This window comes from Cavia porcellus, unplaced genomic scaffold (genome assembly GCF_034190915.1).
Source record: "Cavia porcellus strain 051 isolate PalLab524CR breed Dunkin Hartley unplaced genomic scaffold, mCavPor4.1 scaffold_5, whole genome shotgun sequence".
Lineage (NCBI taxonomy): Eukaryota > Metazoa > Chordata > Mammalia > Rodentia > Caviidae > Cavia > Cavia porcellus.
The window spans coordinates 55,588,149-55,605,368 of NW_026947488.1; the positions used below are offsets into that span (position 1 = coordinate 55,588,149).

Here is a 17,220-nt window from a genome sequence, read left to right on the forward strand (position 1 = left end):
AATGAGGTCTAGTTGAGTCAACCCGGGGTCTTTTCCCCCTAGGCAGGTATGTGTCAACCTCACTCTTAAATAATTTTGCAGGTGGAGTACCCATAAGTTTCAGCTCATATCTGTCTGTCTTCTTATTATGGGAATGGCAGAATGATGGATGAAAGTCTTTGTGTGAGATAAAGACAGACCACTAAAAAGGCATGCAAATAAATCTTCCACTTGTCTATATTTTGAAGGATTCTCTGAACTCCTAGTCATTGACCTAAGTGTACCTAAATTAGAAGAGCTCTAGGAGCTAGAATTTGGCAGAGGATTTGCATATGTGAAACATTTGAGCATCATTCTACATTCCCTCCCAAGCACTGTACTGAAGCAACTGGAAAGTCTTTTTTAAAAACATCATCCTTCACCAGGTATTAGTAATTATGATTTTTAAAGGAATTTTGTCTCTTTAGTGTATAATGTGATATAAGCTAATGAATGGAAAAAGTAATATGTGACGTGGATTCTTTTTTTTCAGGACAGAATTGTAGAAAGAACATGCTGCAAGGTGTATACCAAGTTTTTGGAGAAGATGGGTGCAGGGGGATAATGGGAGTCCAGGGAGGAAGGTAAGAATTTGCTGGGTGTGAGTAGGGGAGGGAGACAGATTGATACTTCCACTGTACACCGGGGCCTGTGGTATTTATTTTACAAACTCTTTACTTTTATCCTTTTAATAAAACTGTAACATCATTATTGTTTGTGAATCTGAGACCCAGAGAAGGGATGTCATGTTTCCAAAACTTCAGGTACTTGAGATTTGAACTCATGTCTACCTGACTCCAAGTGTCTCATTCTTTCCACTGTATTACAGTGCCTGCTTGTTATTTGACAGATAATGTCAAGTTCTACCACTGAGGAGAAACTTAAATTACCAAATTTTCAACTATCTAAAATCTACAGTCTATAATAATGGCTACCTCTCTTGTCTCTATCTAAAATTCTTTGCTATAGCATTAGACTTTGAGAAAAGATACAACCATTAATTTCATGTAGTATTTAATTTGTATCTCAGATCTGGGTTAGTTGATAAGAGAATTACTAATATTGTAGAGGAGAGTGTCATATTGGAAATGCTCCTCAGGTGTCAGAGTAAAATTCCTGACTAATTGTAAGAATGGTAAAATTTCATTCCTACAGCTTTATGGCAGGGGACGTGATCACAAATCCACCTTAAGGCTGAATCAAACCTACTGGCTTTGCTCCATCTTTCTACATGTTTCCTGTGACCCAATGTGGCTCCTGAGGTTCTTGGGGTTAAGGACCATGAGAGGATGAGAAAAATAAAGAAAAAACAAAGCTGGGATCTGGTGGAGTCCTTAATCCTCCTGATGGGAGGAAAGGAACTGCTCAACCAATGCAGCATGTTTATTCATATACTAGGAAAGATGATGTCAATTTCAGCCCCTCTGCCTAGCAACCCATTACTTGAATTGTCCAGGGGCTTGGTGTTTTCCTGGGCTGTAGCAACTTCTTCACATGGGTCACCTGGGTGCTCTTTGTTTTCTGGTAGGATCATCTCTGGTTCATGCCGTAAGTTAATGTCCCGCTTTCACTTGTTCGGATGGGAAGGTTTTCCATGAAGTTTTGGAATGAGTTCTTAATGGTTTTGCAAATCAATTTTTGGTAGTCTAGACAATATAAAGCAGATAATTACTTTTCTATTTTATGGAAAAAATAAAACAAAATTTCATAACAAAATAATAGAATAGCAGTAGTTATTTCATAACAAAATAGTAGAATAACAGTAGCATATTGTTATCTTTAAAGTAGTCAGAGCCAGGGTTCTAGCTCAGTGGCATAAGTGCCTGTTTGGCAAGTGCAAGGTCATGAATTCGATCCCTGGTACAAATAAGTAAATAAGTAAGTAAGTAAGTAAATAAATAAATAAATAAATAAATAAAAGTAGTTACTCAGAGTACAAAACATGGGCATAAATCTTACTTTTTGAAAAATAAAGTACAATGAGGTCTTAGTATTGGACTTTGCCTACCTCCATGTTGTTTTAAACACCAGATTAGAGAATCAGAAAACAACTTTGGGGACCTTTTGACATGTATTCTTTGCAACTTGCTAACTCCCTCAAAGGCCAGTAAAGAAAAGGATGCTTTAAAATTCAACTTCTCAGTGTGATTAAAAGCTTACCAACAAAGGGAAACCTAGGTCCTGAATTCATGAATGCTGATTCTCCTCAAACTCTTTAACAAAATTGAAAGGAAAATAATACTCCCAAAGTCATTCCTCAAAGCAAGCATTAGCCTGTTGCCAAAACTAGAGAAAGATCCAACCAAAAAAGAAACCATAAGCTAATCTCCTTGATGAATATATATATACAAAAATCCTCCATAAGATACTGGCAAACAGAATACAACAAATCATCAAGAAGATTATATACCACGACTAAGTGGAATTCATCTCAGGGATGCAGAGATGTTTCTACATATGCAAGTCATGCAAATGTCATGTGCTTTGTTAACATAACCAAGGACAAAAACCACAAGATCATTTCAATAGATATACAAAAAACTTTGACAAGGTCTAACACCCATTCTTGATAAAAATCCTACAGAAAATTGGAATAGATGAAGCCATCTATGACAAACCAATAGCCGACATCATACTGTGTACTCAAAAACTGAAAGATTTCACTTTAAAATCAGAAGAGAAAGATCTCCACTATCACCACTCTTATTCAATATAGTTCTGGAAACATTAGCCAGATCAATCAGACAAGAGAAAGAAATAAAAGAAATACGAACAGGAAAGGAAGAAGTTAGATTATCACTATTTCCTGATGACTTGAGATTCTACATAGAAGACCCTCAAAATCCCACCAAAAGACTTCCGGATTTAAATAACTAAATTCATTAGCATACCTAGTTACAAAGTCAACACTCAAAAATCAATAGCATTCCTGTAATAAATAACAAACCACCTGATAGAGAAGTTAAGGAAACCATGCTTTTCCAAAAGCATCAAGAAAATGAAATACTTAAGAATCAATGTAACAAAGGAATTGAAAGACCTTTACACTGAAAACTACAGTACTCTGAGAAAGGAGGTTGAAGAAGAAATCTGAAAATGGAGGGCTATCCCTTGTTTTTGAGTAGGAAGAACCAATATGGTGAAAATGACCATATTTTCAAAACTGTTATACAGATTTAACACAATCTTGAACAAAATACCAATAGTCTACCTCACAGAACTAGAGAAAACAATTTTAAAATTCCTATGGAACCAGAAGAGCCCTAGAATAGTAAAAGCAATTCTGGGCAACAAAGGCAAAGCAGGGGCATCACAATCCCTGACCTAAAATTATACTACAAAGTACCATGATAAAAACATCATTGCACTGGCAAAAAGCAGTCCCACGAATCAATGGGCCAGATTAGAAGATGCAGAAACAATTCCAAACACACTCAGCCACCTTATCTTTTTTTTTTTAAATTTTATTTAAGGAGAAAAAAGAAAAAAAAAACAGAAAAAGGGTACAAGTTATACAGAATTTCAGAAAAGATAAACAGTAGGAAGTCACTAGTTAATTACATATTGTCATCTTACAAATAGTTGTTGAAGTTACAAAATTAACGCATATAGAGGGGACTTTCAAACAGTGAGACTGCAAACAGTTTTGTTCAATGATCCAACAAATCTCAGTAATATGGTTATCTATCTTATACACTTAAATATATATGCAGTTATATCTTTTAGAGAACTTTCTTTTCCTTTCTTTTGTACAATGACAATTACACATTTTGGGTTTTATTACTCCCACAGTTCTTATTACTTTTCACCTTATCTTTTTTTCCCTCTTTTTTGGGTATTGGAAATCAAACTCAGGACTTCACAGTTGCCAGTCAGGCACTGTGCCACTGAGATATATCACCGGCCCTCAGCCAGTTTATTTTTGACACAGGTGCCAAACACTTTCACTGGAAGAAAGATAGCCTCTTTAATACATGGTGCTGGAAAAACTGGCTTTTCACATGCCAGAGATTAAAATTAGATCCATATTTCTCACTATATACTAAATTAAAATCAAAATGAATCAAAGATGTACCTATTAAAGTAGAAACATTTAGTCTGATAGCAGATAGAATAGGTAGAACTTTTGAAGACATAGGTGTAGGCAAAGACTCAATGAACAAAACCCCAGTAACACAGGAAATGCCTCACGAATCAACAAGTAAGGTGGGATCTCACCTTACTAATAAGCTTTTGCCTCGCAAGAGAAACCAACAACAAAATGAAGAGACAGCTCACAGCGTGGAAAAAATTTTTTACCAGTTACTTTGCAGACAATATACTATTATTTAGAATATATAAAGAACTAAAAACAGTCAAATCTCCCCCAATTTAAAGACTCAGTCAAAAAATAGGCATCTGAAATGAATAGATACTTTTTAGATAAGAAATACAAATGACAAATAAATATATGAAAAAATGTTCAACATCACTGGTCTTTTGAGAGTTGTAGATTAAAAGAATACTGAAATTCCACCTCACTCTAGAAAAATTGATTGTCATCAAGGAACCAACCAGTATAAATAGTGCAAGGGCTGTGGGGAAAAGGAACACTTCTCTGCTGTTGGTCAGAGTGTAGCCTGGTGCAACCACTGTGGAAATCACAGTAGTGATTGTGAAGATTTCTCAACGAACTGAAACTAGATGTTTCCTTTGACCCAGCTATTCCCCTTTGTTTAAATATTACATTGTTTCTTAGTGTGAAAAATTGGGAAGGTACATAGGGACCAAAATGCATAATAAATATTGTGACAAAAGAAGAAAATATTTAAAGGAAAGTGTACTAGGGAGAGGGGAGGGGGAAGGAAAGGAAATGAGAAAAAAGAAAATAGAAGGCAAAACTGGAAGTGAAGTTTTTGTAAATAAAGAGGGAAAGGGGGAAAACAGAAGAATCAAGATACATTATATGAGGCACAAATTCCCTATAGTGAATGCTATTATACATATCTAAATGTACTACTAAAACTAATTTTAAAAGCCTGACTGCTCTGTTCTTTGTTTGTTAGAATCCAGTGGTTGCTTTCACTGGGTTTTGTGTCTTTGTGGGTGATAAATAAAATGTAGCTTGCAGATATTTTTGCCAAGTTTTAAACTAAATAGACTAATCTGACTGTAAGATGGAAAGCCAGATTTCCTTGAGAGGTATGGTTTGTGTGTTTAGGTACATAAGAAGCAATGAAAGAAAAAGACTAAACAACTGAGTCATGCAGAAATAACCATTTTTCATGAGTAAGATGGGCAGTAACATCTTTGCTTACTGATATTTCCTAAAACAAGGTCCCAAGTTTTTGTATCTATGTATCTCTATGTGTCACTCAAAGTATTTAGTGGGTTCTTAATAAATAAAATGTCAACTTAGTGAGACATGGATCTCTGTTAATAACAGTTTTTTTATTTTGAAAAGAATAGAACCAAATGAGTCACAAAACAAAACAAAACAAAACAAAATGGGGTCATTCAAAACAAAAGGATGGACATAGTACATAATTTAAAACCACAATTCAAGGTGATCTACAATGGTTACCATGATGTCTCACTTTTTATTTAAAGAGAAAGAAACAAAAAAATACATGGAGATAAAAAGGGTAGAAATAATACAGAATTACAGAAAAATAAATGGTAAGAAATCACCAGTTGATAAGTTACATGTTGTCATCTTAGAAATAGTTGTTCAGGTTACAAAATTAAAGTATGTAAAGTGACATTCAAATAGTGACACTGCCAAAAGTTCTGCTCAGTGATCTAACAAAAACTTAGTAATATGGTTATCAGTCCTACACACTTGTTTTTTTATCTTAAAGAGGGTAAGATTAAACATATCAAAAAACCAGAACAAAACAGTTAAAAAAAACAATTTAAAGAAATACAGATTTCAAAGCAAGTCCACTGGAGATCTTTGCTGTTTATCTAATTGTCTCTAGCTTCTTCCAAATAGTTGTTTCCATCTTCAGGCACGTTAAATACATACTGCATATTATAGAACTAATCAAATCACTACAGGATGATGAAGGCTTTTTTAGGTCTTCAAGATCTGACATTGGGGAAGACAATAATAACTACCATCGCATCTCTCATTCTCTTCATAGTAACTGTCCTTATCTTTACATATGCTGAAATTGAACTTAAGAGACTAGACTAATATCACTCTGATCAGTGAATAATAGTATTGCTAGATTTTATATCATAATGCTACAGAATTAGCACTGGGTTTCTTAGTGTCTCTTCTTCTTCAGAGTATCTGTTCATTACATCTTGCATTATATAATCTGTTCCTATAAATAGTTTAAAAAAAATCTTCTCATGTGTGAATTTCTATGTGTATATCTATCCTCTCTGTATTATAGGGAAAAACAAATCATAACAAGGCAGCAAAACAAATCCCTAAAAAAACATGTAATGAAAGACACATAAGACCACAATATTAGGTGATCTACAGTAGTTACTATGCTTTCTCTTGTAATTTTCAATAGATTTGTCCACATCATCAGGCTTAATACAGTTAAGCATAGTATTACATAGCTATTTTTATAAAAACACAACTTTGAAAACATTGTAGGACTTGAGAGCTGTTAATAATCAATACCAGTATGGATATCTCTTACATCTTGTCATCTTCAGAGTAGTTGCCTCTACTTTTAGGGTTGATACTGTCAAGCATACCAAATTCAAATAAAATCAGCCAAGGCAAAACTGCTGTCTAATGAATCAGATTCAAATAATATCAGTCATAGTAAGTCAAAGTAAGTAATACAGGGTTTCAGTTTAAGTTAATAGGATATTAAGGACAGTTATCATGGTATAACCTGCTATTTTTGGGTCAGATGTCTGTGCCTTCAAATCTGATATGAGTGGACAGACCAGAACAAATTAAATTCAAACTAAACAGGGTGATAAGACTACTGTGTCTTTTAAATCCTGATACACTATTAACAGTGACCTCTGCTTTTTTTATAGTGTATCAAAGCTATCTAATAGTTTACTGTCTCTGTCTCATGTCTGCTACTCCACTTTACTGCTATAATTTGTCCACCTTACTCCCTCATTCCACTGTCTGTGCCGTTCATTGAGGCCTCTCTGCCACTGTTGCTGGAATCCTGGTATCCCTTCCTCTCTTTCTCTGGAATGTCCTTCAGCACTCTCGTAGGGTTGGATTGGTGGCCACGAACTCCCACAGTTCCTCCTTGTCTTGGAAGCATCTTATTTCTCCATTAATTTTTTTGGGGTCTTTTTCCTTTTTATAGGTACCGGGGATCGAACTCATGACTGCCTGCTTGCAAGGCAGGAGCTTATGCTGCTGAGCAAAATCCCCACCCCCCTCTCCATTAATTTTGAGAGAGAGTTTTGATGGGTGTATGAGTCTTGGTTGCAAATTATTTTCTTTCAGGACTTGGAATATTTCACCCCATTCCCTTCTCAATTTGAGAGTTTGTGTTGATAAGTGTGTTGTTATTTTGATAATTTTCCCATTGTGGGTAATCTGCTTCTTTTCCCTGGCTGCTTTTAATATTCTGTTCTTTTGGTGGATTTCTGGAATCTTGATTATTATATGTCTGGGTGTAGATCTGTTTTGGTTGTAGGTAGCTGGTGTTCTGTATGCCTCTTTTATCTGGATATCATTTCTTTTTGCTATACATGGGAAATTTTCCTTTAATATATCTGTGAATATTCTTTGTAGTTCATTTTTGGTTGCTCCTGCTTCCCCGCTCACATGCTTTATTCTTAAGTTATGTATTCTTTTGTCATCTTCTAGCCTTTGAATTGTTTCTTTCTCGTTCCTTGTTATTTTTAAGAGGTCTTTTCTTTCAGGATCATATATCATAAATCTCTCTTCAAGTTTCAAAAGTCTAACTTTAGTTTCTGTCAAGGCATTTTGCCATTGTTCAATGGAGATTTTAGTTTCCTGGTAATGTCTTTGGATCTGTTTCATGTATTCTAAGTTATGTTTACATTCTTCTTCAGAAGTTTCTCTTTCTTTTCTGATTTCCTCTGTTATTCTATCTGTGTTCTCTTGGGCAGGGCTTATCATTTCTTTAATTAATCTCTTTATATCTTGCCTCACTTGGATCAGGAGTACAGCTTTAAATTCATCTATGAGGTCATGGAGGTATTTTTTTTTTTTTATTTTGGCTGATGCTGTGTCCAGTATTGGATGGTTACTGTGCATGTTCTCTTCTGTATTTACTTCTCCTGGGCTTATTTTCTCATTTTGGGCAGCTGGAGATTTTTAAAAATTTCTGTCTCTTGTCATGTTTCTGGTTTCTTTCAGACTGGAGTGTCCTGGGGGTCTCTGGCCCTCTCCATATTGCTTAGGGCTTTTCTGAAGCGTGCTGACTTGAGTTTTTGATGCCCTCCCCAATTTGCTGTTATCTGAAGTAGGCAGGGATGCAGAGATGGTGCAGGCTAATCTCCAGCCTCTGTGCCAGTCAATCCACAAGTTAGGCTGTACTTTGTGGGTGTCACAGAGTTGCGACTATTTTGGATCTGCTTATTGTGTCCCAACCAGAGGCTTGGTTCAGCCCCAGCAGATCCTGCCAGTTCTCTCTGTGCCAGAAGCGGCTGACTAATGTCACTGTGGCACAGGGCTCTGCCCAAATCCCAGCTGTCCTCTACCAGATCTCTCTGTGCCAGGAGCCACGATCTAATGTCACCATGGCACTGGGTCTGCCCAATTCCAAGATGCACTCCACTAGTTCTCTCTGTGTTGCTGATCCCGTCACGGCACCGTGCTCTGCCCAACTCCAAGATGTCCTCCACTAGACTCTCCGTGTCACTGATGCTGCCATGGTGGCGGGCTCTGCCCAATTCCAAGATATTCTCCAGCCAGCCACAGCAGCCGCGGGACCCCAGTCCCTAGTACTCACCAGGACTCAATGCAGATCTTCCTCTTGGATCTATTGCACACTATGCTGCTTGCCTTCACTGCATTCCTGACACAATGCGGAACGGTCAGAAAACTGCACGGTGTCTGGCTTTGGAGCCCCAGGGCTTCTTGCAGTCTCCTCTGGCACAGCCAGGCAGACCTGGCTGCTTTGCAGGGTCCCAGGTCTCAATTTCCAACAGTCACCAAAAGCCAATACAGCTTTTCCTCTTGATCAATGTGCCACTTTAAAGGTGTGGGATTCGCAGACTTCCGTTATCAGCAGCCACAGTCTCAGCACGACCTTAAATCCTCCAGCCGCGCTGTCTTGGTTAATAAGAATCATTACCCATTCATCTGGCCCTCTCCATGTTGTCATATTCTAGCATCTAATATGATTTCTCTGCAGACTCTCCGCCCAATCCCCTAGCAAGCTGCCATTTTTGAAACTCCTACCTCTTTTTCTTTTGAGGCCCACCAAGTACCAAGTTCTTATAGCTCCACCACTAAGTGCTAGGTACTGGCTGGCAAAGCTAGTTGTAAAGGGGTGACACCTGGACTTGCCAGGGAGATCCCTGAAGGCCCTCACCCATCATCCACACCTTCCAATGGCTTTTTTTCTTGAGATCCAGTCAGAAGGCGATGTCTCTTGTTATCTTCAATAGAATTGCCCATATCATCAGCTAAATAAATTTGAACAAAGCAGTACAGAACAAAATCAATACAAACAGAACATTGGAGACATTATAGGACTTCAAAAGAGGGTAATAGTCAAACCAGAATGGGCATCATAATGAATCTTATTGTCTTCAGAGTAGTTGCCTATATGTTTATATTTGATGCGGTCAAACATAACAGATTTGAATAAGATCAGTCAAGACAAGACAGCAATCAAATGCAACAGATTCACATAAAATCAGTCAAAACAAGGCAGTGAAAATAATACAGGGTTTCAGATTAAGTTAATAGGAAATTAAAAATGACTACTGTAGTATATCCTGCTATCTTTGGAATAACTGTCTATGCCCTCAAATTTAGTACAAATAGACAAACTGGAACATAATATAACCAAACTAAACAGTGATGAAAGCACTATGGGTTTCAAATTATGATACAAGATTAACAATGTTTCTAACTTCCCTATTTAGACAATTTCTTCCCTTTTTCTTTCCCAGGGTACATTGTACATTTTGTATCCCACTGGCTCCTTTAGTTTTTAGATTAGGGAGGCAACCCGCTATTTACCTAAGTGGTTCTGAACCTTTTTACACCTGACCTTGGTCTCAAGTTGTATCCATTTACCTCCAAGAGCCTCAAGGTTTTCCCTCCTTATAGCTGAGTAGTTCTCCATTGTATAAAAGTGTTATGTCTTTCCAACCTATCTGCAGCTGATGGGCAAGCTACCCCCACTTTTTTCTGGTTCCCTGTCACATAGAGCATTATTTTCTCATCTTTGACTTTCAGTACATAAACTTTCTTTCAGATTAAATATATTTCTTTTTTTAATTTTATTTTGAAAAATATATTTCTTATATAGAGCATCTTGGTGAACCCTATCTTCTGATCTATTCTGCCTATGTTTCTTTTTATTAGTGTATCGAGGCCATCCCTGTTAGTGATTATGGCCAACCTACTCAACCTACTCTGCTTCATCTCTGCCATGCTATTTTTATGTGTTGGTTGTCTTATTTTTCCCCCTCATTCCACTGACTGCTCCGTTCAGAGAGTCTCCTCTGTTACTGTTCTTGAAACCATGGTCTTTATTTTCTCTCTTTCTAGAATGTCTTTCAATATTTTTTGTAGGGTTGAATTGGTGGTCATGAACTCCTCTAGTTCCTCTTTGTCATGGAAGCATCTTGTTTCTCCATTAATTTTGAGAGATAGTTTTTCAGGGTACATCAATTTGGGTTGGAGGTTATTTACTTTCAGGGCTTGAAATACTTCACTCCAAGCTCTTCTTGATTTGATGGTTTTGTTGAGAAGTCTGTCGTGATTCTGATGGGTTTTTCTTTATAAATGATCTGTTTCTTTTCTCTGACAGCTTTTAATATTCTGTTCTTGTATTGAATTTCTGGGATCTTGATAATTATATGTCTGAGTGTTCTATTTTGGTTATACATGGCTGGATTTCTGTATGCCTCATATATTTGCATAATATTTCCTTTTCCTATGCTTGGGAAGTTTTCTTTAATTATTTATGTAAATAGCCTTTGTATTTCATTTGTGTTTACCCTTGCTTCTTCACTCATGTTTTTTATTCTTAAGTTATAGATCCTCTTGTCATCTGCTAGCCTTTGTACTGTTACTTGTTGATTCCTTGTTATTTTAAAGAGATCTTTCCTTTTGTGATTACACATTACAAATCTGTCTTCAAGTTTTGATAGTCTGTCTTTAGTTTCTTTCAAGCAGTTTTGCTAGTCTTCAATGGAGTTTTTAATTTCCTTGTAGTCTCTTTGAATCTGTTTCATGTATTCTAGATTTTAAAAATATTTTTCATTGAAAGTTTCCCTCCTTTTTCTATGTCCCTCCATTCTTCCAACTGTGTCTTCTTGAGAGGTACTTAGCATTTATTTTATTATTTTTCTTATATATTCCTTTACTTGTATTAGAATTTCTTTTTTTAGTTATTTTATAATGTCACAAAGATAATTCTTTATGTTGGATGCTGCTTTTTCTGACGCCACAGGTGTGCAACCCTTTATCTCTTCTGTGTTTATCTCCTCAAGGCTACCAGTGTTTGTGCTAAGGGCTGGAGATTTCCTTTATCTTTCTTCTTCTTGTCATGTTTTTGGTTTCCTTCAGACAAGTGACAACGAGGAACCCTGGCACTTCCTGTATTGGCCCCAATTACTCTGAAGGGTGCTAGGTAGGGGTTGCTGCCCCCCCCGCCCCAGTCTGCTGATGGCTAATGAAGTACATGCAGGGGTGGGCAGGCTGGCCTCTCTCCTTCTGAGCTGCTCAAGCTCTAGGAGTCTTCACAATGTGTGTGCCACACAGACAGGGCAGGTTAGGTACAGTTTCAGGGAGACCTTGTCTACTGGATTGCACACAGAGGTGGGACTCAGTCCAAGCGATTCTCACCAGTCTGCTCTGTGCTAGGAGTGGATGACTGAAGCTGCTATAGTTCTGGTTCTGGATTTACCCTGACTCCAAAGTGCCGCCCATCTCCCTCACTCACGTGGGAGGACTGATTTCTGCACACTCACTGTGAGCCAGCATGGATCTCTGAGCCAGATCTCTGAGCAGAGTACTGCTCTCTATTCTACCGCTCCTTCTGTGACTGCTCTGTCCCACTGAGACCCTCAGGCTTGCCAATCCCAACTTCACTGCAACTGTGTCTCTGGATTCATGCGGTGTTTTGTACACAATGGGACTGTCTGGTGAGAGTGATTCTGGGTACAGCCTTCCGTCAATGATTTTCATTTCTTTTTTTCCCTTTCCCTTTAGTTTCTTCCTGGGTTGAGAGGATCCATCTCCTTCCATCTGATCTTCTCCAGGATGTTTTATTCTGCATCTGAGCTGTTTCTCTCAGAAAGGCTTCCTAGTTGGCTGCTTACTGATCTGCCATCTTCCCCCAAAATCTGTAATAACAGTTTTTATTTCACATACATTTGGGCAATGAAGAATTTAGAGTCCAAGTTACTGATTTTCATTTCTTGTCTTCTCAGGGACAGAAAGGTTTTAATGGGTTAGCTGGTCATCTTGATGAAGAAAGTTCCTACATGAGTCTGAATCTTTTCTGTTTTTTAAAAAAATAGGTTAGGTTATTCTTACTTTATTTTTGATTAAGGTGTTTTAGCATACATATTATTGGGTAACAGTACAATATTTTAATATACATATACAGCATGCACTGATCAAATCCAGCTTCCCATTGCATACCAAATCTGAATCTTACTTCTTTCTTTCAACTGATATGATAAAATGGATTAAGCACTAATATATAATTGCACTTAAGCCAATGCAATTTTTCTCATCAATATCACTTAAATGGTTTAAAAATGTCTATATAGAAGCCATCCTGGGTCTTGGAGGAGTGCTTGCAGAAGCCAGTTTGCCCTTCTGGAAAGCCAACAAACCAAGAAGGGCACAGGAAGATAGAAGCCAGATTACTTTTCCCTTGAGCCATCTAGCATGTGGGCTGATTGATAATCAAGGACTCCTGAACCCCATAAGCAACTGGCTGATTCAGAGGGCCGGTTGAGTTGATAACAACTGAGATACAAAAAGAACTAAATGCTTGTATTGTTTGATTGACTTTGCAGGCCTAAGGCTGGTAGTCTGAGCATTCATTAAGAGGACAGCACTAGGCAGTGTAGCAAATTTGAGGGATTTTCTTCTGTCTCATATTTGAAATCCAATATTGTTCTTACTCGTTTGTTTTTATTGCAATTTATTGTTTTGTTTTATTCAGTATTCTGTTTTGATTGGTTCTATTCTGTTTTGTTTTATTTGATTTTACTATGTCTGAGGGAATGAACAACTATTGTGAAGATAACAAGATATATTATGGTAGCCATTGTTGATTTTCTGTTATAGAGCTTTGAAATTCTGTACCACCTTCACTGCTTTATTTGGATTGGCTTTACCCTGGTTTGTTTTATCAGGTTTTATTCTGTTTAAAATAAAAAGTCTATTTAAAAGAACCATTTATTATAACCAGTGTCATGCAGACAAACTTTTAGAAAATGCAGCCCCTAGAAGGTGCTTAATAATGACTCATGGTCACTTTTGTTTATCAGTCAGTGAATTTTATTTAACTGAAAATGTGGTCTGTCTGACCATATGCATATAAACATAGTTGTTGATCATAATCTAAGCTGCATTTATTACTATTACTAAATACCCATGTGTGGAAGTGGCTTAACAAATAGAAAAGACTCTAAGCCCATTCTGATTCTGGGTCATTCAGATGGCTGAGAAGGAAACAGAATTACAGTTAGCCACTGATGATTTGCACATAACCAAGGTGTACCACAGGATGTGGGACTATGGGAGCTATCTTTTGTGTGAGGATGAGTGAAAAAAATATGTGTTATAGGGAGAATTGTGAACTAGGAGATGGGGATGTGGTAGGTATCATCTTTATCCAACTATACAAATACCAGAAAGATTTAAAAATATTATGATTTTCAGTTAATTTTCAATGACATCAATAACACAAAACCACTTAAATACAGGTATCTGTTCTAAAGTAATTTTTTTGAGACAAGGTCTTACTTATATTTCAGGCTGGCCTTAAACTCATCTTGTAGCCTTGAACTCACAGCAATCCTCCTGCCTCAGCCTCCCAAGTGCTGACATTACAGGAATGCATCACCATGCCCGACAGTTAATTCGGATGTATACTACTGATTATCAACCTTTTTGGTCTCAGGATACATTTATACTCTTTTCCTCCAGACTTATTGAGAAATAATTGATGAAATTGTATTCCTGATCATATACAATGACATGATTTGATATATGTATATTCTGTAAAGTGACTATCACAGTCAAGTTAGTTACAACAATCACCTCACATAGCTGCTTTTTACTTTTTATTTTTCCTAGTGTGGTGAGAACATTTACCATTTACCCTCTTAACACACTTCAAGTTTATAATGCAGTGATATTAATAAAGTCACCACAGTCACTGTGCTGTTCATTAGCGTCCCAGGTCTTACTAACTTGTATCTCAGAGTTTGTATCTTCTGAGTATTATGTCTCTACTTCCCCAGGTCTCCATCTTTATGCTCCTAAAAATTATTGAGAACCTCAAGGAGCTTTTGTTCCTATGGTTTCCATCTGTTGATATTTACCATATTAGAAACTAAAGCTGAGAAAAAAATTTAAATTACAATATTAACTTATTTCAAGATGCCAAAATAAACTTATTACATGTTAACATAAACGACGTTTCTTTATGAAAAATAACTACACCGGGGCTGGGAGTTTAGCTCAGTGGCTTAAGTGCCTTCCTGACGAGTGTGCAGTCGTGAGTTCAAGTCCTGGTTCCTCAAAAAAACAAAAAGCAACAACAACAACAACAAAACAAAAACACACACACAAAAGAAAAATAACTACACTGACAAAATAAAAATGTTAGAGATGAGTGATATTGTTTTACATATTTAGCATATTGCAGCATAGCTGGATTTATGTCTCAGCTTCCGTATTCAGGCTACTGTGGTTTCACTTTCTGTGTGGTCTCTTAAAACCTCTATATGCTTGGGAGGCAGGAGTTAAAAAAGAAAATAACCTTTTAGAAGATTGAGATTGCAACTGAGAACATAAATTAAAGTTTGTGATCTTCCTCCAAAGGGCCTTGGAGACACAAAAGGTCCTGGTAAACTTTGTGAACGTTGGAACCTAGAAACATTAGTGTTTCATTGTTCCACTTAGAGTGCTGTACTGTTTTATCATTCTGAACATTGAAGCTGTCTGAGCTTGGAATATAGAGCAGAAATTAGATAAATATGTTGCTGCTGAGACCTATAGAAGCCAATCTATTACTTAGGCTACACTTATGGGAGAATTGCTAAACATTTCTAAGTTTCCTCAATAAATACCACCTTAGCTGTTAGAAATATATTCAAGAATATTAAATGTGCAATTTTGCATTTTGTTTAGGAGTTGTAAATTTATCCTTTCTAGTTTTTATAATTAAAAATTTTTTTAAAAATTTATTTTAAAGAGAATAAAACTAAACCAAACAACACATAATAAAGAAAATCAGAACAGAAGAATGTAAGCTATACAGGACTTCAAAACAAGACAACAGGAAATCACAATACCATAATGTCTCTCATTTTCTTTAAAACAGCTGTCTATACCTTAACAACAATAAAATCAAATAACACAAAATTAAAACAGAATAAAACCAATCAAAAGAAAAGAATGAAAGCATTATAGAACTTCAAAACAAGATAATAGGAAATCAACAATGGTTGCATAACACATCCCATTATCTTCAAAATAGCTGTCCATGCTATCAGACACAGAAAAATCTAACAAAACAAGACAAATAAAAACAAAACCTAACAAAATTATGAAAATGCTACAAGAATTCAAAATTAATGGGAAATTAACAGTGGTTACCACTTTCCCTTTTTAGGTGTTTCCTCTATCACTTTCTTTTTTTATTTAGAGAAAAAAAGCAAAACAGAAAAAAGGGTAGAAATAATTCAGAATTTAAAAAATAACAGTAAGAAATCACTAGTTGATAAATTACATATTGTTATCTTAGAAATACTTGTTCAACTTACAAAATCAAAACATAAAAAATGGACAATCAAACAATGACAATACAAACTATTCTGTTTAAGTATGCAGGATAGATAACCATACTACTAAGTTTTTGTTAGTTTATCCCCTACCACTTTCATAATATCTATTGTGCTTTTTTGGATCCTACTGACTCCTTCAGTTTTTTATTCTCCCTCCGTAACTTGGTGTTCACTCGTATGAGTCTAAACCATTTTACCCATGAACATGATCTCCAGTTGCATACAACTGGTTCGTGATTATCCTACTTTATGTCCGGGTAGCTTTCCATTGTATGAAAATACCATATCTCTTCCGGGAGAACATGGCGGACAGATAACAGCAACTACCGGAGGCTCTCTGAAAACTAGGCTCAGAAGCCAGGTATGGTGTGGACTAAAGAGACATAAGCAGGTGGAGTTATGCTCTGCTGACTCAGGAACGAACTCGGCTGAGAGAAACCAACTTGGAATGCAGTCCTGGTGCTAAAACAGGAACAGAAAAGCCTCGCTGCTGAGGCTGGACCCCACACCATTTGGGTTTCCCGCCGCGCGGTGGCTGGCTGCCTCTACGTCGGCTCGGCAAGGAGAGAGACGCACGGAAACTCTGAGAACGGGAGTCTGTGAACGGAGTCGAAAACAGGACAGGCAGGGAGGCATGTTCTGACTTGTGGCGAGGTGAGTGAGAGAAACTGACACTCCACCACAGTTTGACTCCAGCGGACTTTCTGGGCCCGGGCAGTCCTGCGGGAGCAGGGCGCGCTGGCGACTCCAGCCACACATTCCCCTGTCGGGCGGGATTGGTGAAAAGTGCCTGGCCTGCGTGACGCTGCCGGCGGACCCCGTAGGCTGGCCCAACCCAGATCCCAGAGCCTGACGGAGGCCGGGAGGGGCGGGCCTCCGCGTAGGCTGCCTGGTGTGCAGCAGTGAGTGGAAACACCTAACCGGCGCAATTCTATCAGGCTGTGGCTGACAGAGAGAGAAGCTAGGCCTCTCATATAAGCTTGCATATATAAGGAACAGAGAATATGGGAAGAGGCAGCAACAAGAAAGGCTCCTCGG

At 37.4% G+C, this 17,220-nt stretch overlaps 1 long non-coding RNA gene across 4 annotated transcripts in view; it reads left to right on the forward strand.

Annotated features, from left to right (window-relative positions):
- The window catches only part of LOC100716760 (uncharacterized), a 247,666-nt gene that overhangs the window by 206,049 nt on the left and 24,397 nt on the right, over nucleotides 1-17,220 (forward strand). For all 4 annotated transcript variants that reach the window (XR_010047564.1, XR_010047563.1, XR_010047565.1 and 1 more), the window contains exon 5: nucleotides 512-602. This is a non-coding gene — a long non-coding RNA (uncharacterized LOC100716760). The remainder of the gene's footprint in view (nucleotides 1-511; nucleotides 603-17,220) is intronic.